General features: G+C 45.6%; 1 protein-coding gene across 3 annotated transcripts in view; it reads right to left on the reverse strand.

Annotated features, from left to right (window-relative positions):
- ST3GAL1 (ST3 beta-galactoside alpha-2,3-sialyltransferase 1) overlaps nt 1-27123 on the reverse strand; it is a 78186-nt gene that overhangs the window by 23455 nt on the left and 27608 nt on the right. The window contains exon 1 of one of the 3 annotated variants that reach the window (XM_052787527.1): nt 121-415. The exons of the other annotated variants lie outside the window; for them this stretch is intronic. The gene's annotated coding sequence lies outside the window, so the exon portion shown is untranslated. Of the gene's footprint in view, nt 1-120; nt 416-27123 lie in introns of those variants that run through there. 3 annotated transcript variants of the gene reach the window in all.

The following is a 27123-nucleotide window of genomic DNA, read 5'->3' on the forward strand; positions in this document are numbered from 1 at the left end:
AATTTCCAAAAGGGCAGAGCATCGACCTGTAGACATTGAGTCCCTTTGTATCGAATCAGCCCCGGTGCTCTGGCCTTATTTGAATTACAGTTTGTAGCCTTTTGCAAGGCAATGACTCACCTCCTTCCCTTAGGCTGACCTTGATAGCCACAAGATACACAGCAAAGTATTCATAACCCAAAGCAGCTGAACAAAAAGCACTCGGCAAAAGAGGGAGGAGCAGGACATGGAGGAAGAGGAATCAGTTCCTTTCTCTTCCTCCCCTCAACCGGCTTAATTTCTTAAGGATCGGGGCTGGGCTCGTGATTCAGAGAGAGCCAAGCAAGAACAACTCATACGTTCTGGGACAGACGGGGGAAATCAAAGTATAAGTGGCCTTTGTTTCACGTGGATTATTGCTATTTTTCCTGCCAAGAAAGGGTAGGTGAGGGCAGCCAGTGATCTCAGAGAGTTCCCGTGAGACCCTGAGCCAGGCAGGGAGGCAGGAAGATTCTTTGCCTCAGCGAGTCGGGGCATACAGAGGGACCCGGAGCTGCTCTCTGTTCCCCTCCTGGTGTCCCCTGCCTGGCAGCAGTGTTTTAAACAACTTTTTAAAAGTCAAAAAATGGATCCCTTCTTCCCACAATGCCATTGTTTTGTGGGAAGAAAAACATGTGGGTTTTAAAACTTCAGATGTTTGCAAAAAGCCCCCAAAGTGTCATTGCTTAAATAACACTCTTTTGAGTTAAACAAAAAAAAAAAAAGAAAGAAAAAAGAAAGAAATCGGAGAAGCAACTGTGTCAGAATATATGCAATTTATGAACAAGCAAGAGCCTAGCAAGAAAAGTCTCATTTGCTGCTCAGCTGCAGGCTTCAGGCCAGCAAACAAAAAGCAAAACGGAAACTGTTACTGTTAAACCCCATCATTTTAACCCTTTCTGTGCACTACATTGATGCAGAATCCCCTCACTTCATCACTCAAATCCCATGTGTACCCAGACATGGGGGAAGTGCACCTGGTGGCCACAGGTCTGGGCTGGGCGCAGCATCCCCAGCTTTGCTGCTGGCTTTTCTCCTGGGGATCCGCGAGGAGCTGCCCAAGGCCAAACTGCTTTTCCAAGGGGTTTGACATGGTGTCTTGGAGACAGCACAGGCCTGGTTTTTAAAGGCAGCGTGTAAATATTTGCCGAGTCCTGTAAATCCAACTCCGAAGGCAGGAGCCTCAGACCGTGGTCTTAAGCCTTTGCTCTGCTTCAGGTTTCACATCTGCAGCCCATGATGGGTAGTGTGTGCCATTCAATTAGCTGCTGTTTGCCAAATGCCTTGAGATTTATTTTAAGTCTGGCCCCTACAAATGCATTTACAGGAGCTCAAGGGCTGACAAGTGGGTCAGGCTGGATAACAAAAGGCTTTATTAACCCCGGCTGCTCGGGCTCGCCTGCACCAGTAAATTAAACTGTACCAGGGAACAATCCTGCGCCCGCTTTAACTTTTTAGAGGGAAGTTTTGGGGCTAACCAGAAATCTTCCAAACTATTCCTGGATAAAATTCAGGAATCGCAACCCAAAAGGTGGTGGGGATGCTGCTACTGTGCCTTGGAGAGTTAGACAGGGAGCTTAAGAGCACGGCCCCATCCACGCCAGCTGGCCTCTGTGCCGGAGTGGCCCCAAATGCATTTGCTTTACTAGCCTGGATGTAGTTGTTACTCTAAACAAAAACACAGCCTCTAAACCCCCCCAAAATATGCCAAATCCCAGAAGTAGATCGGTTTATGGAGTGGATAATTCAAGAGCTGTGATGCTGGCGGGTCGAACCCCTACTGCTGTTACGGCTGGGCCAATTCAGTATTTGTAAACACAGCTCCTGCTTTTCTATTATTTTTTTTAAGTGGAGGAAGGAGGGGGATTATCCAGGCTTTCTTGGGAAAGCCTATAAAATGGAGTATTGTTCATAAAAGAAACAGTTCTGGCCTCCAAAATAAACATCCATTTCACCAGATTTTGTTTTTGGTTTTGGTTTTTTTTTTTTTTTGCAACTGAGCTAAGGTTAAACTTATACTTAGAATTTGAAAAAAAAAAACCAACCCCAAACCAGTGTTTATGAGTGGACTGCAGTGTCTCCAAACTCCTAATCATCCCGCCTTTTACAGCACGTGATGAGAAGGTGAGAAGCCAGAAGAACTCCCCAGGCCCTTCTCCAGTGTGGAAATAAACACCAGATACTCTATTTTAATTCTCACTACTTACAGTTTCCTATGAAAGCTCATGTTTCCCATGGATACTCATGATAGAAAAAAAAATACATATAACCTGACAGAAAGGCTCTTAACCTGACAGAAAGGCTCTGGGGACTATAAATGTGATTTAGGGCCTGAGGGAAAGGAAGGCTGAAATAAATGGAAAATGCTTTCATTGAGTTCACTGTGACTTGGACTGGGACTGGTTTTTTCCTTTCTTAAAACACACATCAGATCCAACCCAGACATCGGTACTTTCACTCTTCCCAACATCTTGCACCTCATCTCAGACCGTCCCTGTGTCATAAATCTTTGCAAAAGGGTTTCCATAGGATTCGCCAAGGTGCCGGGAAGCGGGAAGGACAGGGACCATGCCAAAGCAGCAGCTGGTGTGAAAAACCATGCAGGCCTGCCAAACCCAGCTGTTGGGAATGTTTTACCTCCTGATATTATTTGTGATAGTTAATCTAAGCCATTACAAGTAAGTAGCGTGATACTAGCCACGCTCCTTATCAACATACCTCAGTGTGACCTTGGCATTAGTACATCTGTGAACAGGAGATTTTGGCCTCAACCCAGAAACAACTTCTGGGGACTTCAGGTATGGAGATTTAAATTACGTGCCCAGCCCTCGTCCCAGCTATGGTCCCCTGAGAGTTAAAGAGAGTTTAAGTACAACATGCCTGTGGCTAAGCCTTCGGGCAGCTATCCCAGCTCAGCTCATACAAGCAGCAGGTTAAGCTACCTTAAGTGATTGGGTGCTTAAGGTCTTATTTATGGTCTGGATTTCTCCTGCTACCTTCCCACCTCCTCCCCCTTCCTACATAATATACCCTTGTCTCCATGTAAGACACTCCTGTATATCCCGGGATAACTTATTTTATGTGCAATGCAGGGAAAATGTGAACTGAGGTGTCCCAGGCAAGAGCAGAGGGGGGCAGCTTCAGAAGAAGGGGTAGGTTCCTCCAAGCTCTGTCCTGAGTGTAGGAGTGGGTCCAGTGTGATTAAATGGCCATAAAGGAAAGCAGAGCTTAATCTTTTGTCTACATTTTATATTATAAAATATACTGGGTTCAATCTATTGCAGTTGTTTGTCTTCATTGTCTTCTCACATTTTAGAAAGAAGGAACAGAAAGAGCACTTTTTTTTTCTTTTTTTTTTCCTTTTTTTCCCCTGGGTAGATCTTTTTTGTATTGTAAACTCACAATCTGAAGAATGTTCCTGGTCCCTTGCCAATCTGGCAATTAACAGACAAGAACTAGTATAAAGCAATTCTTAACACCTTCAGAAAATATTTTTTTGACAAACCCACCTACAAATGCAATGTATTCTCACTGCACTTGTTAGGTTATGTGATAAAAGCTCATCTGCACACCCACAAAGGAGCACAGAGGGACAATGGCAGGAGGGGAGCCCAAATAATACCTTGCCCCAGCTGCTCCCAGGCCAGTCCCAGGAGCCATCAGCCCATCAAAGGCCTGTCTGCACCAGACCAGAGGAGCACAGGGGCAGCACAAAGGCAGGTGGGAACCTGAAATAAGGACTCAGAACAAGGGACACCCTGTCTGGGTCCCTCCCAGGACTGGCCCAGGACAGCCTCAGCCCAAGGCATGAAACTCAGCCAGATGAGTCAACATCAGAGCACCTTTGGGAGTGAGATGAGTTGCTGCCTGGGGACATGGCACATGTTATGGGGTGCGGTGAAAGAACATTTGGGGATTGCACAAGATCTGTATGGTCGGTCACACAATATTAGCAGAATACTTAATTTCTTTTTTTTTTTTTTTTTAAAGATGGGTCTTAAACAAAAAGCATGTAGAAAATAATAGTGAAAAAACATTGAGAAAAAAATCACTGCACTTCTCATCCCCCCCAACTTGTAAATGTCCCACTACACTAAGGTAGAGTTTGACCCCTTTTTGATGCCTACTTTGCTAGCAAAGAAGTACTTAGTATCAGCACCACTTGAGGAGATCTTTGTTAGCTCATGTTAGATGCCAACGGTTCAGGATCCAGCTTTTGCCTTCTGGTCCGTAACTCACATTAAAACCCTGGTGTGAAACGCATTTCTCTAGTTTAAAGTTGCCAGCATTTTCCAGACGCAGCGTGTCAGGCAGAACAGCACAAAGGCAACAGGGAACAGCATCCCTGTACAGGGATATTTCCAGCTTTCTATTCACTGCTTGAATAGTTCAAAGGTCCCAAAGTCCTTTAGACTCAAAACCCACATACCCACCTGCCCTGATGGAAGATGGGGAAGGACAATGTGGCCTGCTGCAGCTCTCTCATGACTGATGGTGGCCATCATACAACCTTTCTACGACCCATAGTATTTTACAGCTGGAAACTGTATACTTCAAGGAGTAGAGATTTGCTGCAATTTGACTTCGAGAGACTGTGCTGTGCTAGAAAGGTCTCAGCAGCCAGAACTGCAAGTGCTCATTTTCAGAAGCACAGCTCAGATCCCTGCCTTGCAAAACCTCCAAAGATGAATTAGTTTCCCAGCTAAGCCACTGACAGCTATATTGTTATAAAGCCTTTTGGCAACACAAACAGTATGTCCTCAAGCATCCTTCCTGCTGTTTTGGGTCTTTCTTCCCATCCGCACTCCTTGCGAGTAACTACTTGAGCAACCCTCAGTCTCAAAGCCCTGGCCTGGGAGAGGATGGAATGTTAAATCTTACTTTACTGCACCCACAAAGGCCCAGAGCAGTCTCGGAGGATGTCATCCTGGGGCAGCAAAAAGCCTGTCCCTGGAAAAATACACATAAATTTCCGCCCCAGGTCTATGCTTAGGGCTGGAGAGGAACAATGGAGGGGACTGTTTCACTCCAAACCACAGGCTTGTCTGCCCTGCCCTGGCTCATCGCTGGCTGCCTCCCACTGCCCGGAGCTGGCTGACATTTAGAAAGACACACTTCATTGGGCTGACACCTTGCCAGAGACCTCTGAGCATGAGGCTTTTGCTACGTGAAATAGATTGTGCAATTACGAGACGGCCTGGCAGCCCGTCAGTTAAACACAGGGCAGAAACGTGAATCTCCCTTAACCATATGATTCTGGGAGCCCATGCAAGACCTCTGGTCCATCTCCTTCAGCTCCAGGAGATCAGTCTCACCATGCATCGAAGGCCACATGAGGGCTGGAGATACGAGGGGGTGCTGCCTGTGCCCCAGCACAGCCTCTGCGATTTCAGCCTGTTCCTGTGTGACTTCTCACGTGCTGCTGGCCCCATGGCACTGGCAGGCAAAGGTGAGCCCCGTCCTTCTCAGACACCAAAAGCCATCACAGAATGCAATTTTGGAAAAGCACCAGCTGCCACATGACTTTCCCCTTTTCCATCCTGTCGTGGTTTAACCCCAGCCAGCAACTAAGCACTGCACAGCCGCTCACTCACCTCCCTCACAGTGGGATGGGGGAGAGAAGCAGAAGGGTAAAAGTGAGAAAACTCGTGGGTTGAGATTAGAGCAGTTTAACAGGTAAAGCAAAAACCACGCATGCAAGCAAAGCAAAACAAGGAATTCGTTCACTACTTCCCATGGGCAGGCAGGTGTTCAGCCAACTCCAGGAAAGCAGGGCTCTGTCATGCGTAACGGTTACTTGGGAAGACAAACACCATCACTCCAAATGTGCCCCCTTCCTCCTTCTTCCCCCAGCTTTTATTGCTGATCATGACATCCTATGGTCCGGAATACCCCTTTGGTCAGTTGGGGTCGGCTGTCCCAGCTGTGTCCCCTCCCAAATTCTTGTGCACCCCCAGCCTACTCGCTGGTGGGGTGGGGTGAGGAGCAGAAAAGGCCTTGGCTCTGTGTAAGCACTGCTCAGCAGTAACAAAAACATCCCTGTATTTTCAACACTGCAGCACAAATCCCAAACATAGACCCATACTAGCTACTATGAAGAAAATTAACTCTATCCCAGCCAAAACCAGCACACATCCATAACAATTAAAATCAGACTGTGTTTTGTTTCTCAGAGCTAACTGACTCTTCTCTCCTGTCTATCGTTAGATCCTCAGAGGGATGACATAGGTGCTGCTGTCCCGTGTGCTCACAGCCACGGAAAAGCAGCCCCAAGCCTCCTCTGCCATTTAATCAGGGAGAAAATGATCTGTAACTCTTCTGCCCCATCCCTGACCATGCTGCAAGGCATAAATCTGTTTGACTGTTACTGTCAAACAGGGTCACAGCATTGAAGTCAGGCAAGCCGGTCCATATATCACTCTTGGATTTATTAAAAAGCTCACCCGAAGCAACTCCAACTAATCATATCAACACTGCCTAGAAAACAAAACCATTCACGAACATTTAAGACATGAGAAAAGGTAGCTTTAGACAAATTTGAAGGCAGCAACTCCTCCATGCTTCTTGAATTTGGAGCCAGCTATTGGGCAGTGTTTCATCCATCACAGTGAACAGAAGAAAAACTGAAGGTGGTTTATGGAATGTAACTGCATGGCATTTTAGGTGCCAGCAATCTGAAAAAAAATCATTACCTACTTGACTTTTATCAGTGGGCAGGTTTGCTGGCAGGCTCAGGCTGGCCAGGTAGATAGGAGATCTCCCTGGTACTTTTAGACAGCCTGCGCTGCTTACGTGCATAACAGGTCTGTGTAGTCAGGGTAAGCAAACAGTTTTTTGTGCAAGATGTGTATAAGATTAAGAGAAACTTGGGTGGAGAATTTGCATTCTGTTGCCTCAAAATAAATCTTTATCTTGGCAGACTTTATCAGGCATGTTGCTGAGCGGTCTGGAAATGAAAACTCCCTCGCAATGCTTGAGGAAAGGGCTGGAGTCTCTGGCTCAGAAAGGGTCATGAGCCTGCCCGTACCCTTGGGTGTTTAGAGCTGCCATCCCTGCTTCCTCCCACTGGGGTGAAGCCGTTTTGTTCTCCACCGCTGCAGAGGTGTTTGCAGTAGCAAAAGCTCACATACCAAAAGTCGATTCCTGCAAGGAGTGTTTGGTCTAGAGAAACTGCAGTGGTAGTATCCAGGATTAATTGTGCTGTCCTCCATGGACTACGGTTCCTACTCATGTCTTCAGGCCAAGTGGGAATTTTTGCTTTGAATGGGGCTGGAAGTGCCATGAAAGATGGTCTGGCTCCAAAATCTCTGCCCTCGCCGGTCCAACATGTCTATGGCAAAGTCGTCTTAGGAGCTGAGCATGGAGAAGGGTAGATGCTCCAACCACCTCTCCTGTGGGGCTATAGGACAACTTCACTCTGCTCCTGGGGAGCCATAGGTAGCCTCGGCTACATAACAAGAAGCATGGCCAGCAGGTTGAGGGAGGTGATTCTGCCCCTCTACTCCCCTCTGGTGAGACCCCACCTGGAGTACTGCATTCAGCTCTGGAGTCCTCAGTACAGGAAAGACATGGACCTGTTGGAGCGGGTCCAGAGGAGGGCCACAAAAATGATCAGAGTGATGGAACACCTCTCCTGTGAGGACAGGCTGAGACAGTTGGGGTTGTTCAGCCTGGAGAAGAGAAGGATCCAGGGACGCCTTATTGCAGCCTTCCAGTACTTAAAGGGGGCTTATAAGAAAGATGGGGACAAACTTTTTATTAGGGCCTGTTGCGGTAGGACAAGGGGTAATGGTTTTAAACTAAAAGAGGGTAGATTCAGACTAGATATAAGGAAGAAACTTTTCACAATGAGGGTGGTGAAACACTGGAACAGGTTGCCCAGAGAGGTGGTAGATGCCCCATCCCTGGAAACCTTCAAGGTCAGGTTGGATGCGGCTCTGAGCAACCTGGTCTAGTTGAAGATGCCCCTGCTCATTGCAGGGGGGTTGGACTAGGTGACCTTTAAAGGTCCCTTCCAACCCAAACCATTCTATGATTCTATGAATAAGAAATGCTGATGCTGCAAATTCATTCCAGGATCCAAATCAAACTGGCACCAATCTGTTAAACGCTGTGTCCCCTACTGCCATCTCTTCATACCGCACCTGATCTTCAGCCTTGAGAGCGGAGCGAAACTGGGCTTGGGGTGAAGGGCAAGGCTGTGGGGAGCCCAGGTGCCTCCCCTGGTGGCAGCAGCTATGCAAGGACAACATTCAGCTGGGTACCATTTATCACTGAGAAACACATGGATGACTGTGACTGTGGAGATAACCTCATGATCAATTTATTTCCAGTGGGAGTAAGTAAATAAGTATGTAAATAAGTCACTGTTTATATAATAGCCCTTTGTTACGGAGGCCAGGCTTGGTATCATGCCAGGGTCAGTGAAAAGGCCCACTGATAATGTACCAAAACTTGCCAATGTAAGCCTAGTCTTAACTTTTCCTGGTTATTACGGTGCCAGGGGAGCACTCAGCCACATCTGCAGACCATGAAGCAACCAGCCCTTGCAAAACTGGCCCCTCTGTGTCTTTTTCATGGGATAAAACGGAATAGGCCAGTGAAAAGGGCGATTAATTCAAACTTAACGGACAGCTCCACTGCTGACCTGTTTATGGTCCATTCCTTTGGCTCAAGCCTCAGATCAAGTATTTTCAGGACAAAATAGGAGCACTAGAACGAGAGCGCTGTCCAGCCAAGCCATGAACAGTAGTGATTACGGCCAAGAGGCTGGAGGCTGCCAGGTCTCGCCAGGGATGTGCTGAAAAACAACAGTGGAAAAATAAGCTGCGGGTAGTAATGTCTTTCACAGCCTCTGACTTGCTAGAAGGTGATTTTGGAGGAGCTATACCTCTTTGCACACACTCTATTAATCAAGAAATGGCACCTCTGCTTCCCTGGTGGTACTTAATTTTCTTCAATATATACCAAATCCCCTTCCCCACAGACACACTGATGTTTTAAATAGCAAATATATCACTACAAGCTCTTTAAATATATGCTTTTCCTTCCTCATCCTGTAGTTTGCAATGCTGGACAGACACATAGGTTTAACCTGCTGGTTTATGAGAGCTTTTCTGTGGTGGGCCAATATCCACCGATGGGTTGGGATGGGAGTTTTTGTGTTGTCTTTATATAGGCCAGCACACTGAGAGCCCAAAGCTGGGGCAATGGAAAGAATAACTATGGTGAAAATCCTAAACTAAAATTCACTGACTAAACATTCACTCTATCTCTGTGAATTGATCTACTTCGAAGAGTTCTTTAAAAACATCCAAGCAGACAACGGGACATATAAAAATTGCTGTTTGATTCCTGTTGACAACCTTTGATAGCAGAGTCCATGGTGGACAGAGTGCCCTTGTGGTGGGTTGACCCTGCCTGGACATCAGGTGCTCACCGAAGCCACTCTATCACTCCCCCTCCTCAGCTGGGCAGAGGAGAGAAAATACAACAAAGGGCTTGTGGGTCAAGATAAGGACAGGGAGAGATCATATCCCAATTACCGTCAAGGGCAAACCAGACTTGACTTGGGGAAATTAGTTTAATTTACTGCCAATCAAAAGTCAGAGCAGGGTAATAAGAAATAAAACCAAATCTTAAAAAACCTTCCCCCTGCCCCTGCCTTCCTCCCAGGCACAGCTTCACTCCTGAATTCTCTACCTCCTTCCCCTCAGTAGCACAGGGGGATGGGGAATGGGGTTTGGGATCTGTTCATCACATCATCGTTGTCTCTGCTGCTCCCTCCTCCTCAGGGGGAGGACTCCTGCTCCAGAGTGGGGTCCCTTCCACGGGCTGCAGACCTTCAGGCACAGACTGCTCCAGCGTGGGTCCTCCACAGGGTCACAAGTCCTGCCAGAAAACCTGCTCCAGCGTGGGCTCCTCTCTCCATGGGGCCACAGGTCCTGCCAGGAGCCTGCTCCAGCGCGGGGTTCCCACGGGGTCACAGCCTCCTTCGGGCATCCCCCTGCTCTGGCGTGGGGTCCTCCCCGGGCTGCAGGTGGAGATCTGCTCCACCGTGGACCTCCCTGGGCTGCAGGGGGACAGCCTGCCTCACCATGGTCTTCCCCACGGGCTGCAGGGGAATATCTGCTCCGGCGCCTGGACCACCTCCTCCCCCTCCTTCTTCACTGACCTGGGAGTCTCAAGGGTTGTTTCTCTCACATATTCTCACTTTCAAAAAAGAACGATCTTCAACATTTTAAACAAAAAATTCTAGTTTCAAAAAAAACTTCTTCTAGAAAATGTGTAATTTATGGTAATTAAAGGAAAGGAAAACATTTAGAAGTTCAATATGAAAAAAAAACAAGCTCTATTTTCACTCCTGCTAGGAGAAGGGTGAAAAAAATTACCACCTCTTCTATTTGGTTTTACCTTCATATTGGGCTGGCTATGTATTTTTTTTAAAGTCTTTCTAATTCCCCAGAGACAGTAAGAATGCTACTTTCAGGCAATCCAAATACAAAAAGACAAACTAACGATGGCAACAGTCACAGTAGAAATAGAGGCAAGCTAAAAGTATTGTAGAAGTGAATTCCTGTACATGCATTAGTTTCAGTTTTACAGGATTACAGGTGAGGATATAGGATTATTTCAGATTATAGGAGACTCTAAACTAAAGGTGGAACTCAATCACATTGACAGCAGGTGTTTTCCTAGACTGTCTATGAGTATCCAGCTCAAAAATATTCACCAATCTTATTTCTTGGTTAAAACTGTAGGGAAATGTATGTGACTATAAATACAGTTGTTCACGTGGAACAGACTTCAAAGGATATGTTGTGAGGAACTCTGATTTCTGATATTAAGAGAGTGATTAACACACCACAGGGACCCTCATGGCATTATAATTCTAAATGCAGAGAAAGATCAGATGATAATGATAATGATAATATTGATGGTATTTTCAATAAACCCTAAAATCTAGGAAACATGTTTCCGTGCCCATGTGAGCATCTCTGACTCTCTTCACTGAGATTCCTGCCCTGAAGCAATACCAAGCAGTTGTTGGCACTGTGAGGTTGTTAACTCATGTTCACACTGATGGGCTCCTCGTTAAACCAACAGTGTTTATCTTACAATCGATGACACCAACTGATACGGCTCTGCATTAAACATTTATTTATCAGACTGAATTCACCCTGGAGAAGGTTTCATGACACCACAGGGATTTTCTCCTTCATTAACCTGTGATTTACATTTAGTCTTTCTCATGCTACGAAGGTGTCAAACTGCCCACAATTAAATTCAGAGGTGTTTTAGCATCTCTGCATAGTCTGGACTTGGCAGTCAGTGCAAACTATGGCGAGTACAAAATAATACTTTGAGTTTTCCATTTATGTGCACACTTCTGAGAGTTTGGCAGCCACAGTAAGTTTATAAGGCATCAATAAATAATACATTAAAAGCCCAGGCATCATCCAGCTTCTGTGCATATGGTGACGGTCCCATTCCAGCTCTTGCCCTACATCTACAATGTTGTTGACAGTCAAGAAAGAAATGAATGATTCAGACTGCCTTTTATCCAGAGGAGTGCCAGATCTTAGGTTGTCTCTGATACCTGATGGAGAGAAGTAGCTGCCCCGAGCAGGCAATATGAATATGGCCCTTTGGTGCTCCATCGGTGGCAGATTTGCTTTGGACCATGTGGTAGCCTGGGTACAGAAAAACCACAGGTTTTCAGTGAAGAAGAAATTTGTCTTTTTTTCTGGACTTTTAAAAGTGTTTTGAGAGAAATAAAGATTAGCATACATCAGAGTGGCACAGAAAAGGCTTCCCATAATCCTGAATATGAAAATATGTCAAGAGCTGCATGCAAAATGGATTTACATACATCAGAACTGCACATACAGCCGCTCAACTGGGCAACCTGAAGTGCATTAAAAATGTTAATACTGAATTATGTGGATGCTGATAATTGAATGCTGGAGAAACATACACAGACATGCACAAAACTACGGCATCTTTTCCACTTGTCTTACTTATATGGTTAAAACATAAAAAGGGAGACTGCTAAGGTAGACAGCAATCCGTGAATATTTAAGGGCTTTCTGGTTCAAAGAGAAATTCAGAGTATCACTTATCCATACAGAAATAATTAGCAGAGGAAGATTTAATTTATTTAGTATTAAGATTTTAAATTCTAAAATAGCATCATACTATCAGCCATTGATTTTGTAAAAGCAGAAATTTGAACACAAGAAAGTGGTGATCAATTCAATATTGCTTTGGTCTTGCCCTCTGCAGTGCTGCCAACCACATCCTACCTAGAAATCAAGCCATAGCAGGCCAGATGCTGGAAACATCAGCCTGGATTTATTCTTTTAGTGATGACAAAGAGTGGAAGAGAGAGGATGTCTGTCCTTGGGCTCTGATTATCGAACCAGGTCAGGGAAGCCTCTGCTGCTTACTTTTCCCCAACAATAATTTCCAACATCCGCCCAGTTGCTGGTGCATTAGAAAACCAAGAACTTTTTCTCCTGCATCACCAAAAGATAAACACCAGTCCTACACGGGCTGGTTTGGCACTGGTCAGAAATCCCAGCTTCAGCCCTGGGGTCACTATCCTTAAGTGACCATAACCATATCAGCACTATGTCAGCACAAACCCCACAGAGGAGCAACATCTAAAGCTAAATCCTGTCTTTGAGTTCAAGATCATGTCTCCCTTTCAAACACTGAGAACAGGAATCCCACATTCATTGCAATATCCTTTCCCTATCTAAAACATCCCTCCATTTTCAGTGGCACAGGGACTCTTTTTCTTTCTGTTGCAAGCTTTTGTGCATATTACTATTGCAATAAATGTGGCATCCCATTCCCACTCTGATGAAAAGTTTCACATTAACTTTTAAAATGGGACTTACAAAAATGTCACCACTTGCTCTAGCCATAAAGCTCCTGGCAAGTTTTAATGGGCACAGTGTTAAAAACTAACAGTCCTCAATGACCGCAGGCAGTGGAGCCCTGGGACTTTGGGTTTTCTTTTAAATGAGCCACCAATTTGTGTCAAAAATTTGCTTTGCAAGTGGGAGCTACAGGATTTTTATTTGTGTTTTGCCTTTATAAAGCAAAGGAAAAAGAAAAGTCATTTCACCTTTAATTAAAACCTCTCAAGGATTTCCCAGGAACTGTATACCAAGAAAGACTTGAAAACACGCTGTTCTGCTTGGCTAGGTTTTAAACAGGGTGAGATGAGTTTTTAATCTCTTTTATTATGTCTCTCTTGCTCAAAACCCAAATTGAATGCTGAAAAATAATGACTGCATCCAAAGGGAAGTCATTACAAATAGACCTTAAACATTCCCAGAGGAGAACTGACCTATGACTTCTTATGGAGGAGATGTAGTATCAAATGAAGGGTATCATTGCTTTTAAGTTGCTCTAAAAGGGGACAAGAGTCCTCAGCCCCAGAACTGTTGTCACACTCAGCTACAAGGGGTTAATCCAGTACATGGTAGTTGTTGTTGCTGGGGTATTCCCATCCTTAGGAAAAGAGAGTGGATACAAGGGGATCCTGTGCCTCGACAGATTCCTGGATCACTCCTAAATCTTTTGTTTAAAAGATGAAGTTTCCAGTGACCAGCATGGCTGTGCAGAGGCATTTCCAAACTTGCAGTTGATGGAAATCATTCTCATGTTACAGCCCCTTGTATTTCGTACTTCTGAATTTCATTGACCTTGCTCTGATTTACGTGCACAGCAGATTTGGTGCCTCACTGATTTGTATGAAAAACAGCGAGGAAAGTGTGGGAGACAGACGGCGATGGGGCTCACAGTGACAGCACATGGCATACGAAGGCAAAATGATCTTGCCTGAGTTTTACAAATATATGCATTCATTTCTGTTCACAGAGCTATCAACCAGAAAGAGAGAGAGGACTGCTTACCCCCCCGCAGCCACTCAGCAAGGTGCAGCTCCTGCCTGACACCCAAAACTGACACGATTTGGCTTTAATTCTGGACATTTGTTCATAGACTCACAGGATGCTCAGCTGGGTGGGGTGCTAAGAGGTTTCCTCCCGCGCAAAGACGGCACCAACAAGTTACACATAACTATTTTAATAGAAGTTTGTCTTAACTCCTGAAAACAGCCAGTAGAGGAAATCCTCCTGCCTCTCTGAGCAATTTGTTATCCATACAAGAATATCCCTGGCTCAGACAATAGCAAAAACAGCCCTTCCCCAAACTCCCATTTGAGTTAGTCTTAAAGAAAGAAATTGAAACAAGTCCAGCTTTCAGATGAAACACTATGCTGCAAACCTTTCAGCCCTGAACCAAAACCAAATTCTTTGGGAACACCTCAGAGCATCGCCCTGTAGCATCTGTGAGCATCCACCTGCTGCTGAAGCTGCACCCCGGCTTGCACAGCGGTGCAGGGGGGCAAGAATCACAGGAGCATTTACATTGGAAAAGACATTTAAGATCATCGAGTCCTACCGTAAACCTAACACTGCCAAGTCCACCACTAAACCATGTCCCTAAGTGCCACGTCGTCTACAAGTCTTTTAATACCTCCAGGGTTGGTGACTCCACCAATTCCCTGGGCAGCCTGTTCCAATGCTTGACAACCCTTTCAGTGAAGAAATTTTTCCTAATATCCAATCTAAACCTCCCCTGGTGCAACTTGAGGAGGTTTCCTCTCGTGCTATCACCTGTTATCTGGGAAAAGAGAGTGACCTCCACCTTGCTACAGCCTCCTTTCAGGTAATTGTAGAAAGCAAGCGAGAAGGTCTACCTGTCTCCTCTCAGCCTCCTTTTTTCCAGACTAAACAACCCCAGGAGGAATGTCCCCCTGCTTCCAGATACAGGTGTCCTGGGAAACAGCTTCAGCCTGTGATCCCATCCCTCACTTACAGGACATGACACTATGCCAGGAACGATAGGAAAAATCCCGGGATGCTGTGGGCCAGGTGGCCAAATGGGGAGGACCATATAGGCTGAGTAAACTGCATATAGTCGTATGCACGTAGCCTGCAGGGACAGCAGGGGCTACGCTGTACCTGTGGGAAACTGAAGTGTGCTTCTGTAACTTCCCTTTGTCCTCACCTTTTTACCCCAAGGTAGTGGGAGAAAGAGGAGAAGGTACAAGGAAAGAGGATTTGCCTGGATTAGCTGGGAGCAGGAAGGGTCTGGGAGCAGGTTTACTGCCCGTCTGACAGGGCTTACAGCTGGAATTAACCCTTAGATGGATCATACCACTGCGTGCAAGGAGGCTGAGGGGCACACAAGGATCTAGCCACTGTCAAAATTTCTGGTGGTCTGAACCAAACCAACCTCCCACCGTGATAAAAAGCCTCTTCTACAGTAAGGCCTGAAACAAATGAGAGGGACATCACCCCTTTTCCTCCCCATGGCTTGTATTAGAATCACAGAATCATAGAATAGTTTGAGTTGGAAGGGACCTTTAAAGGTCATCTAGTCCAAGCCCCCTGCCATGAGCAGGGACATCTTCAACTTGACCAGGTTGCTCAGAGCCGCATCCAACCTGACCTTGAAGGTTTCCAGGGATGGGGCATCTACCACCTCTCTGGGCAACCTGTTCCAGTGTTTCACCACCCTCATCGTAAAAAATTTCTTCCTTATATCTAGTCCAAATCTACCCTCTTTTAGTTTAAAACCATTACCCCTTGACCTATCGCTACAGGCCCTTGGGGATTACTGGTACCGTCTCCAACTCATCCTCTGCAAAGCAGCGCTGAGGCTGCAAAGCATCCATGGGATGAAACATGATTTATGGCTCAACCTGCTCAACACAGGCAGGATAAAAATGGGATTTGCTTTCAAAAACAGCTTTACAAAAATCATGGAGGTGAGCTGCATGTTTGGTGACTGGGCTCCACGGCATCATCACAGCAAACAGAGGGAATGAAGAAGATTTGCAGCCCACCAGTGCTACTGGGGAGGAATAAAGCCCCTTTGCTGCCCAGATGCCCATCAGCAATGTTCCCCTGCATGCAGGTGAGGTTCCTGTGGACGATACTTGCCCAAGCCCCAACAATACAGCTTTGTGAGAGCACATGTGGCATGTACGTGTTCTCCCAACTCCAGGCCACCTAGCCCTGATATGTAAATCCCTTGGCTTGACAGGTGTTGCACATTACTTCAAGTTGTTTAGACATCTTTAAGTGACTGTAGAAATACCAGGCTAATTAAGAAATGAAAATAGAGCTGTCTTCCTGATGAGCGAGCAAAAAAAGAAAAACCCTAATAGTCCTAGAGGAAAAAAAAAAAAAATCCCTGGCAACGGCAGACTTGAAGTGACAAAATCCGGGTGGCATTTGTGGCTGCATGTTGACAACCAAGTACCAGCCAAAGCACTCACTGATTACAGTTAGGGTAGTCCACTTGAGACGTTTGGGGGCTGAGTTTCCAGAAATGCTGAGCACCCACCCCTCACTGGTTTCCACAATTTTAGCCACTCAACGACCTCAAGAAGCCAGAGCAGAATCCCTCAGGATTGCTGTTCCTCAAACTGAGAAACCCCCAATTTATCCCTGTTTTCAGCAACATCCAGCTTTGGGCTGAGAGCATCTCTTCCCACGTTCATACACAGACATCACAAACAGCCCAGGTGAGACAGGGCTTCGCTACTGGTTTCAGAGCACATTAGAAAGGTGTCACAGAAAAGGATTTACCATCTCTGTTTTCATTTCCTGACCCACCAAGGCTGGTTTGCTACGGGAAGGTTAACCTGGGGCCAAACCCTCAGACGGGGAGGTGACAAATGAGCTGCTTATTCAACTCCCATGACAACTCTTCACCACAAGCCTTTTTTTCCATGATCCCCCGAATACCACCATGCACAAGACAGGCTGCTGTCAGCTCTGCTTTACAGATGGGGAAGGGTTGAGCGAGCCTGCAGGCATCCATCTTTTTCTCACCCTTACAGAGCTCAAGGCAGAAATGCAACATCCATGCCCGGCTCCCAACTCTGCTCCTGACTCCGCTTCTTCCCTTTCCCACTGCTGCTCAGCATTTCAAATGTAAATTATTAGGAGTGGGAAGCTGGAGCAGTAACAGAAATGTTACTTTGCCCTCTGCAGCCCCCTTCACACCTCCGACCCGCAGCTTTTTCAGGGCTGTGTGTTCAGCCTGGGTCCTCCGAGCACTTGTTAGGCAGCCGTCCCTGGCAGGGGTAAAAATTAGTTTAAGATGGAGTTGGCTGCTGTTCCCATCGCTCTTTGCCAAGTCTGATGCGGCCCTCAGCAAATTTCTGGCATAATGGGCCACAGTCGGATGGAAAAAGAAGCACAATGCATGCAAGGGCTACTGATAAGGGCAATTTACTTTGCAAATGCGTGGCTAGCCATCTTAACACCAAGAAGGTAACAGAAGATTCAAAGTATAAAAATTTATTTTAAGGCTTCTTTGGTCCAGTTCACATCCTTGTGCGATGTTTGTGGCGACGCAAGGTGAGTTTCATTTACGTTCATTGTACAGAGAGTGCTGCATCCCATCGGCTGGCAGTGCACAACCTGCAGTCACGGTGGTCACTCCTCCGTCATTAATGATGGGAGTTTGGGGATCCACTGGAGAGCCTGTACCCCTCCACCCCATCCCCAGCTGTGTTGGGACATTAAGCCCTATTGCCACTTCCAAAGGTGTTCATTTTGCAGTGGCTACAATGGCTCCTGCTGCAGAGCTTTCCCATTCCCACTTGCCTTCGCTGACACCAACAGAGCTGCTAATTTGAGTTACTGCCCCTTGACCCCCATATGATAATCCCCATCTATACGAACCCTAGAGTTAAGGAGTCACATGTTCCTTTTTATAAGTTTACCACCAACTCAGTTTTTAAAAGCCTTTTCTTTCACTGTTCTGGACAAGATTATCCCCTGCAACTTGATTGTGTTGCTATGGCAGTAATAAGAAAAAAAGTAATTTCTTTTTCTTAAAAAAAAAAAATCAATAATTGGTATTACTGTGCAAGGTCCCTAACATTAATTATAAATAAATGTTAGACCTACTAAAATAAGAGAGTGAATTTACGGCAGCAGGCTGCACGCTGCTGTTGCTGAAGCCTGTGCAGCTGCCACAATACAGATGATACAAAATATAAAAACTATTGGGGACTGCAGTTTGCATTTTATTGCCTAGGAAAATGAATGTGTAAATAGCAATAAAATGCACAATTATTTAGCACAAAGCCAAAATACTCCGCAGCATTTATAGGCTGATGGATGGCTTGCCTGCCTGCTCTAATTTACCATAAAACAAGGAAGACAAGGACGGAGGAAAATAAACAATGGCTCCTGTCAATATGATTAGCTGCAAGATGCCAGGTGAGAGCAGCCGGTCTCCGAAGAGGGTAACACTGCACCGCTTCAGCTGGCTTTTGCTTCGGTAATTTAGCCCAGATTGCCGAGCTGCTTGGCAAAGGCAGCATCGCGGGAGCTGAGTGGAGAGGCTGGGATTGCTGCTCCTGGGGTCTTTATGTGCCCATCCCTGACGCCTCCGGCAGAAGGATGGAGCAGCCGCTCGAGGTGGGGTGAGGGCTTGGTGCCGGTGGCAGGAGGAAGGGGTTATTAGGCAGCCTTGTAAAAGATCGGTCTCTGGACAAGAAAAAAGCTTGCTGGCGCAGAAGTCAGCAGTCAGCTGTCAGGGGCATCACCCGTGACATGACGAGAGGCAGGGAGAGCCTAAAAAAGACTCAGGGAAAAAAAAGGTAAAAGTCCTTCAATGCCATCTGTTAAAAAGCAAGGAGAGAGAGGTGGGGCGGGGGGGGAAGCATTTGAAACACTTTATGGGATAAAGCAAAGTGCAGACAGAGAGCATGTTACCAGCTGGCTCACTGGCTGCGATTCAGCGACCCGCGGCGATGCCTGCGAAGGAGCCGCAGGGTCCCAGGCTGGGTCCTGGCGGCAGGAGCCAGTTTGCCCAGCAGCCACCACCACATTTACCCGCTGCCTCCACCTGCATCTAGGAGACACCGTGATATTGTCACCCACCCTATTCAAGAGCATTTTTGAGTGTGATACGGGTACATATTATCAACTCAAGGTTTTTATTTGTTTTCTAGCTGTGTATCTCCATGTAGGCATACAAGTCCAAATTTCACATACTGCCTTTCTCTGGGGCTGAGAAGCCATGTGCATCTACTCACACTTGCACAACCCCTTTTAGGTCACTGAGGTTGCAGAGACGTGAATCTGGTGCTTAGCGTGACACTACCAGCAGGTTCCTTACACAGTGGTGCTCCTGCAGAGGGTAATGTAAACCACCTAAGGATGATGGAGCAGGTGAATGGAGGTAGGTAAGCACTTGGGTCACTCCTCACGAACAGCTGGGACGAGAGCCAGGACGTGCAGCTCAAGCCCGGTGCTGGAACATGTGCCTCGATCTCACACTTTCAACTCATACTTGTAATTTCCAAGTTAAATTACTCCACTGAGTGACCGTGGCGCGGGAACTCGCTCCCTCCATTGGCAATGTGGGGAGCCTTGCCTTCTCATTTACTGAGCTCCTGATTTAGACATCAAAATTAAGTGCCTAAGGAGAGGCAGTGCGAATAACCCAGAGTGCAGGGGAAGGTTACATTAGCTGACAACAAACACAGAGATTTTTTTCACTGCTGGACTTAGTGTATTTTGAGCCTGCTCCAAGTTCACATACAGCCAGCTGAGTCTTCCAAATGATTTTCACTAGCCGTTTTATCTAAAAAGTCCCTTTTTTCGAAATTCAGGATGAATCTTAAAATTGCTGCTGTTTACAACAGTGGACATTACATTCAGGACAGCTCCTATATTCAACAGGATCAAGACCAAAAAATACAAAGTAACAGAATGGGGACAGGTGCTTTCTATCCAGATCTACTCCATTCACTTCAATGAAAACTCCAGAAGCAGGTCCTGCAAGAAGGATCTTACTCTAGCTAGAGCAAGCATCCTGTGAAGGATGCCTGATGTGGCTTCTCAGACCTGGTTCAAAGCACAAAGCCAACAGAAAAGCTTCTAGCAACACATGCCAGGATCTTTAATCAGTTACCAAGCTGCAACGTAGAGTCAAAAGTAGAATGCTAAATACCGAGTTCTACCCTTCCCCACACATTTACCTTTATAAGAGGGAAAAAAATCAGTAATCATCAGCATGACTGCCTACTTGGATTTGAAAGCCGATAATAAATAGTACATCCATCTTTTAGTTATTAACATAACTAAGCTTATTGCATAATATGTGCTTATTTTTTGGAAAGCAGCCCTTTATACCTGTCCCAACAGCACATTACTGAGTTGGCAAGAGGCAGGAGCTTTTGAGTGAGTAAGAGAATTTCTTCAGATCAAACTCACTTGCCAAAATTTTGTCTTGAAAGTCTGGGTCACCAATTACATAACTTTTTGAAAGAGAAAGTCTCCTTGACTTAAAAGTTCCTTGTTATAGTCCCCTTAACCATAGTCCCCTTCGCTGTAGCTTCCATTTCATTTGGCTGTGTGTGATGCTTGCAGTTTATTTATCTCACGATTACAAAGACAATTTCGGTAGAGAGGACTCCTCTGCCAGATCACACAGTCAGAGTGCTGAGATGACATACCTCCTCCCACCTTTTTTTGCTCAGGACAAAACCTGTTGCTCCAAACACAGGGTTAGACTCTCAGAAAATGGTCCACGATGGCTATCACCCTGCACCCTGTGCCGGTTCTGATCCCTGGATCTGGAGGCTTGATCCTGGACCATGCAGAGGATGAACACCACAGAATACCCTGATTGGGCTTGAGCCCCAGGACATCTCATCCCTGCACCACCAACACATCTGCAACAGCTGATGACTTCCTGCAATGTTTTGATGGCTTCTCTCTGCTGTTCTGTGCTGGCTCTTGATAACTGGACAGACTGGTGGTATAGTCCGAGTAGCCAGTCCCACTGTGCCTGTCATCCAGTGTTTATATTCCTTAGTTTGTCTCATAAATAGCCCAATTGCTGGTCTTGGAACAATAAATCAGCATTTCAGAATTTACTCTTGCTTCCATGCAGTGCTATCAATCACATCCAATATATATTTTACAGTGCTTACTGTGGCGGGTTGACCCTGGCTGGATGCCAGGTGCCCACCAAAGCCACTCTATCACTCCCCCTCAGCTGGACAGGGGAGAGAAAATATAATGAAAGGCTTGTGGGTCAAGATAAGGACAAGGAGACCACTCAGCAATTACTGTCATGGGCAAAACAGACTTGACCTGGGAAAATTAGTTTAATTTACTGCCAATCAAAAGTCAGAGCAGGGTAATAAGAAATAAAATCAGATCTTAAAACACCTTCCCCCCACCCCTCCCTTCTTCCCAGGCTTAACTCTACCCTGGATTTTCGCTACCTCCTTCCCCCGAGCGGCACAGGGGGACAGGGAATGGGGGTTGGGGTCAGTTTGTCACACATTGTCTCTGCCGCTCCTTCCTCCTCAGGGGGAGGACTCCTCATTCTTCACCTGCTCCAACGTGGGTCCCTTCCCACGGGCTGCAGTCCTTCAGGCACAGACTGCTCCAGCGTGGGTCCTCTGCAGGGTCACAAGTCCTGCCAGAAAACCTGCTCCAGCGTGGGCTCCTCTCTCCACGGGGCCGCAGGTCCTGCCAGGAGCCTGCTCCAGCACAGGCTTCCCATGGGGTCACAGCCTCCTTCGGGAACCCACTTGCTCCGGTGTGGGGTCCTCCACGGGCTGCAGGTGGATATCTGCTCCACCGTGGACCTCCCTGGGCTGCAGGGGGACAGCCTGCCTCACCATGGTCTTCCCCACGGGCTGCAGGGGAATCTCTGCTCCGGCTCCTGGAGCATCTCCTCCCCCTCCTTCTTCACTGACCTGGGGGTCTGCAGGGCTGTTTCTCTCACATATTCTCACTCCTCTCTCCTGGCTGCTGTTGTGCACCAGTTTTTTTTTTCCCCTTCTTAAATCTGTTCTCCCAGAGGCACTACCACCGTCACTGATGGGCTTGGCCTTGGCCAGCAACGGGTCTGTCTTGGAGCCGGCTGGCATTGGCTGTATCAGACATGGGGGAAGCTTCCAGCAGCTTCTCACAGAAGGCACCCCTGTAGCCCCCCAACTACCAAAAACCTTGACACTCAAACCCAATACACTTCCCTTTGACTTAACCATATTTTTGTACAAAGCACAGTGCTGGAGGGGGTGGGGGGGGGTGGGAGAACACCACCAGCATGTATCTGAATATGAACAATTACAAGATTTTAGAGTTTAGGGTGTTGTGCTGGATCTGTATCTCTGAGTGGAGTTCTCAAGTTTTTATGAAGACAACAAAGCCCCTGCTCCATGCCTTGGGATGCTTTAGCACTCTCGTGCTCATAAAGCTGATGATAGAAAGAAAAAGACCAAACACATTAACCTTTCTGACTCTGCTTAGTCTAGTTTTGTCCCAGCAAGGGAGAGTCAACACTGCAGGAATACATTAGCACAACAAATAAGGCACTAGCTGGCAATTTAAGTGGCTCCTAATGTCCCTCCACAACAGTGCAATGTGCTGTCATCATGACAAGCAAGGCACCAGATGCCTTTATTTTTAATTGCACTGAAGAGATACGGTCTTATATCACAGGCTCTGCCCAAAGGCAAGACTGGTCACAGCCCCTCCCCAGGCAAGTGCTGCTCCGAGATGCCCTTTTCCTGCGCACTGAAAAATGTTTCTAGTTCATAAATTCATGGCGTGGGTTCAAATGTCTCCCAGAAGCTCTTTCAGCCACAGCCACAAATATGGTTTCACTCTTCAAATGCTGCATTGGCAGCAAAATCAAAGCTTTACCACTGCTCGGCCGTTCCAGTTTGGAAACAAATTTTTTGGCTAAGATTTCTCCAGTCAACCTAATTCCCACTAGCCATGAATCGCAACGGTCTGCTCAGATGAAGGCAATAGTCTGAAAGCTTTGCCTACAGAGAAGTAACCCCTTGATTTTGGTGCTCTTATGAGCTTTTCCTCAAAGGTGAATTTCTCTACGTGAATCATTTAGACAGAACCATTCTCTCTTCTGGCTTGCTATTGAACTGTCTAGGAGACAGCATTTAAATGCAAGAAGGCAAAACAATAGTATTGACTGTCCTTTGTCCAGGTTTATTTAATTCTGTAAAGCAAACAGTTTGTGTGAAATGCATTCCTGGTAATAAAATCGTATTGCACATTTGCTTATAGAGGGTCACCAGGGAGAGCAAATGCGCCTGTACTCAGCAATAAATGTTTGATTCCGTGTTGCACAGCAATTATTCAAAATGAGAGAGACTATTGGATCCAAGAGTGCTGCCCTTTAGGACTCAGCCTGTCAAGTTGCATTGCTCTGTGCTTTTTATCCAAGTGGATTTCATCTCCACAGTCTTATTGCTGGGTGATACTCAAGTCTTTAAGTCCAGGTTGCACCGAGCTTGAAAAACAACATTTGACTGCCAGACTGCCCTTTCTTTGTTAAAAGGAGCATTGTTTTTTTATTATTATTATTTATCAATATGCCATAGCATATTAGAGAAGTAAAATTTAAAATGCATGGATGGTTTATTCTGAGAGGACAGGGAAAGACAGAGATTTCAATTTAATCACCCCTAAAACTGCTTCTTCCCTAGCTTTAAAAATGCTGTAGCTTTAGTCATCAAGGGGAAGTTAAGATGCTATCATATATCTATTTTCTCTGGGTTTTGTATATACTTTGGAAATTTATCAGGAATCTGGTATTTTTCTGTCTTCTGAAATTAAACAAGAAGTCATTAATATCTGTTACACATACATCCCCCTATAGATACTTTCTCAACATTTATTACCTATCTAGCCTTGCACTTGATGATAGACTTTTACATATTGCTCAGCAAAGAGAAATATAACGAAATTCCACAGAGCTTAAGCGCATGCAGAGATGTGTGCCGTTTCCTCTTAAAGTAAGATTTAATAAAAGCAGTGTGCCACCTCAACCCTGACCAGATGATCAGTCAATGCAGCTCTGAGTAATATCTTGGAAAGTCTGAGCCTACAGACAATTACAGACCACTTAATCACAAAATTTAATCAAGATAATAATTAGGCGCTGCATCCTGTTTAATGCACAAGGATGTGAGCCTTCCAGCTCCCACTGCCAGATTGGAACTGAACACAGGAATGAGGGAAAGAATGAGTGAAGTGAAGTCAACGGACTATATCCTTGATGACAGAGGAAAAACTAAACTCAAACAGCTTCCCAAATCCTTAAGAAGAACTCCAACGCTTTATGCCAGTTGAAAACCCAACCCTACAAGATTCTTTCAAAGATCTATTTCTTCAGAAGACCAACTTATTATTTTTTATTTGACCAGGCTTGAGAGATAAAGCTCAGGGTCCTGGCACAGTAGGTACTCTACTGATGCTTAGTAAGCACTTTTTGCTCAGATAAACCTTGCCCTGCAGAATGGACAAGGACGGAAAGGAAAAGCTCTATTAAGTGACTTTTCCAAGGTCAAAATGAAGAATATAAATCTGCCAGTCATCTTAGCCACTGTACTACACTGCCTCTGTTGGATCAGCTTTGTAGGTCTAAGCAAAGAGTTACAAGACTCTGTAGTTAATAAATTTTTTGAAGTACCTCATATTTACTGTAAGCTAAGCAAAGTCACTTTCTGGAATAGATGCTGTTAAGAGGATTTTTCCATATTTTCCTCTGACTTCAAAGTGCTGTGTGAGTCTCCTTGTTAGAGCTGAGTGACATCCACACATTACTGAGCTGGAGAACCAGCGGCAGCAGCAATGCATCTGTAAACATTAAAAAGCCCAGAAACATGAAGGCTTGGAAGAGGAGTGGAGGGGTGTAGAAAATGGACTAGACGACCCAGAAGGTCACTTTCATTTCTAAATTCTACAAACTCTCTGCGTTAAAAATCAGATGAAAAGTAGATCTTTTTTTCTTTACACCAGTGCTATGTTATAGGTTGAGAGTAATTAGAAGGTCACAAGTGACTATATATGCTCTGTCTGTGCAGAGAGAATGTGTCTGTGAGAGGGTGCTAAACACTGCCTTTGCAAGTATGGGCATGTTTTAAAGATCTGTTGGACGGCTTCATTTATATTAAAGTTCATATTAGTCACAGTGGTTGGAAATCAGGTGCCAAGTCATTTGAAACAACATCTCAATGTAACCTACATGTTGTCTTTTCTTCTGCTTATGCATGGTTTGCTGTGAAAGGAAGAGGGGCAGAAAAACCTAGGAAAGGTGCATACTTTCATTGCACCGAGACTTCACCTCTCCCATTGTGGTGCTGAGACCAGTTTGTACCAGCTGGGGATACTGGTGAATATTTTAAATTCAAAAAGTGAGTAGCTTCTCATAGGGGCCAGCAGAAAACCAACTCTACAGACTACACAGGGAAGTGAAATACTCTTTACACATACAAGACAAAAAAAAAAAAAGAAAAGAAAAAGTAGAGCTGAATGATGATAACATCTCAATCTTCAGAGCCACTGTTAGCTGTGATGAATCCCTTTTGTAAATGCAGTGTCCTGAGCTGCAAATACTTATCAAGAGTGTTATTATCAGCCACTGTGAGGCTGGCTGAACAAGAATTCCCACTGTATTTTAATGGCTGCTGGCCATATCCATCAAAAAGGGGACTCTAACAGACATACAGTTATCATTGTTCAAATTTTAATGAATATATGGCATTCCCATTCATTATTTAAGTGACGTTCAGATGCAGTTTCAGTCAAAGCTGCCTCTTCATAAATGTTATTAGCTACAAATGCGGCTTTAATAAAATATTACACTGTGTGAAAATAAAGTGTTGTACTGATAATCAAAGGAAAATGAATAGAAGTAACTAAAATCCACAGCAATACAGTCTGAACTCCTCATTCACTCAAAAACCTCTTTGATTTTAATGGGCAATTTCTCAGAGCCCAGCACAGGAATGCAGGGTCAGGCCCACTGGGCACACACAGACACAAGAAGCACCTTCTCCACACTCCTGTGGCTCACACGCAGACTGCTCCTCGATTATTTGAGTCGGAACAGGTCTATCTGTGGTCAGTTTGACCACAACTCAATAATACTGTCTGCAAATCCAATATACATGGCCCTCTGGACAGCTTTACATTCATTATCCAACTGTTTGGACCGCGCACTTTGGAAAACACTCTGTAAATTAGTGTTTGGGCTGTTAAATGTGGTTCAATGCAGTTAAAGCTCTGCTTTTCTCATGGGTGCTTGTGTTTTTTGATAAAATTGTGTGCTGAGGTATCTCAGGTTAGGTACTCAGAACTGAAACATCCTAAATCTAATCAGGTTGCAAATGCTGGCCCCAGACTGCTTGCTACCCAAGCCAGGAAGCAGCTATTTATTTTCTCTAAATTAATCCCAGCTCAGCAAGACACTTAAATGAACATCTAACTTTATAAAGACAGAGTGGGTTTCCCACTCACTTAAATAATGCAGATGCAAATGCTCTGCTGAATCAGGTTTATAAAAATCCAATAGCAGTCAGTAATAAATACTGTGACATACAAGAGCAATCTCTGCTCCACAGCCAGGAGGTTGGAGCGCACTGCTGGGATCTGTAATGTAGTGTCCTCACCAGTGCCATGGGACTGCCTCCGCTTCGCCGCCTCCCACTCTATTCCCTGGGCTGAGAGCCACACACACTCCTCCTCCTCTCTCTGTCTGGGAATAAGATATGTCTCTGTATTGAAGGTATCTATTATGCAAGATTTATCTTGGGTTTCCCTGCCCCGCTCTTCTAACCATGCATTTGAGATGAAAATACTGTCAGCGCCTAGGCTGGGTGTCTGAAGCAAGAGGGGCAGAAGCAGAGACGGTTTACTTGCCAGAGCAGAAGGCTTTTCTTCTGCAGCAACTTTCTATTAAATTGGTTTTATTTCTGCCAGGATAAAAGACCAAACCGACACTTCACTGGAGTTGGGAACCTGCCCCCACTAACAATATACATGGAGCACGCCAAAGACAAAGGCAAAACCAGTCCCTGCTAAACCTGGTCAGCTCTGATAGACTCTGCTCCAGGAAAGGGTCAGAGAGACAAGAAGAGACTTTAGTCTCTTGTTGCCTCTGGATGCATGAGTGCAAACTTGCACATCTAACCCTTTCTAGTTAGCAGCCCTCTTCCCACACTGG

The sequence above is a fragment of the Harpia harpyja genome, chromosome 5 (assembly GCF_026419915.1).
Source record: "Harpia harpyja isolate bHarHar1 chromosome 5, bHarHar1 primary haplotype, whole genome shotgun sequence".
Taxonomy (NCBI): Eukaryota; Metazoa; Chordata; class Aves; order Accipitriformes; family Accipitridae; genus Harpia; species Harpia harpyja.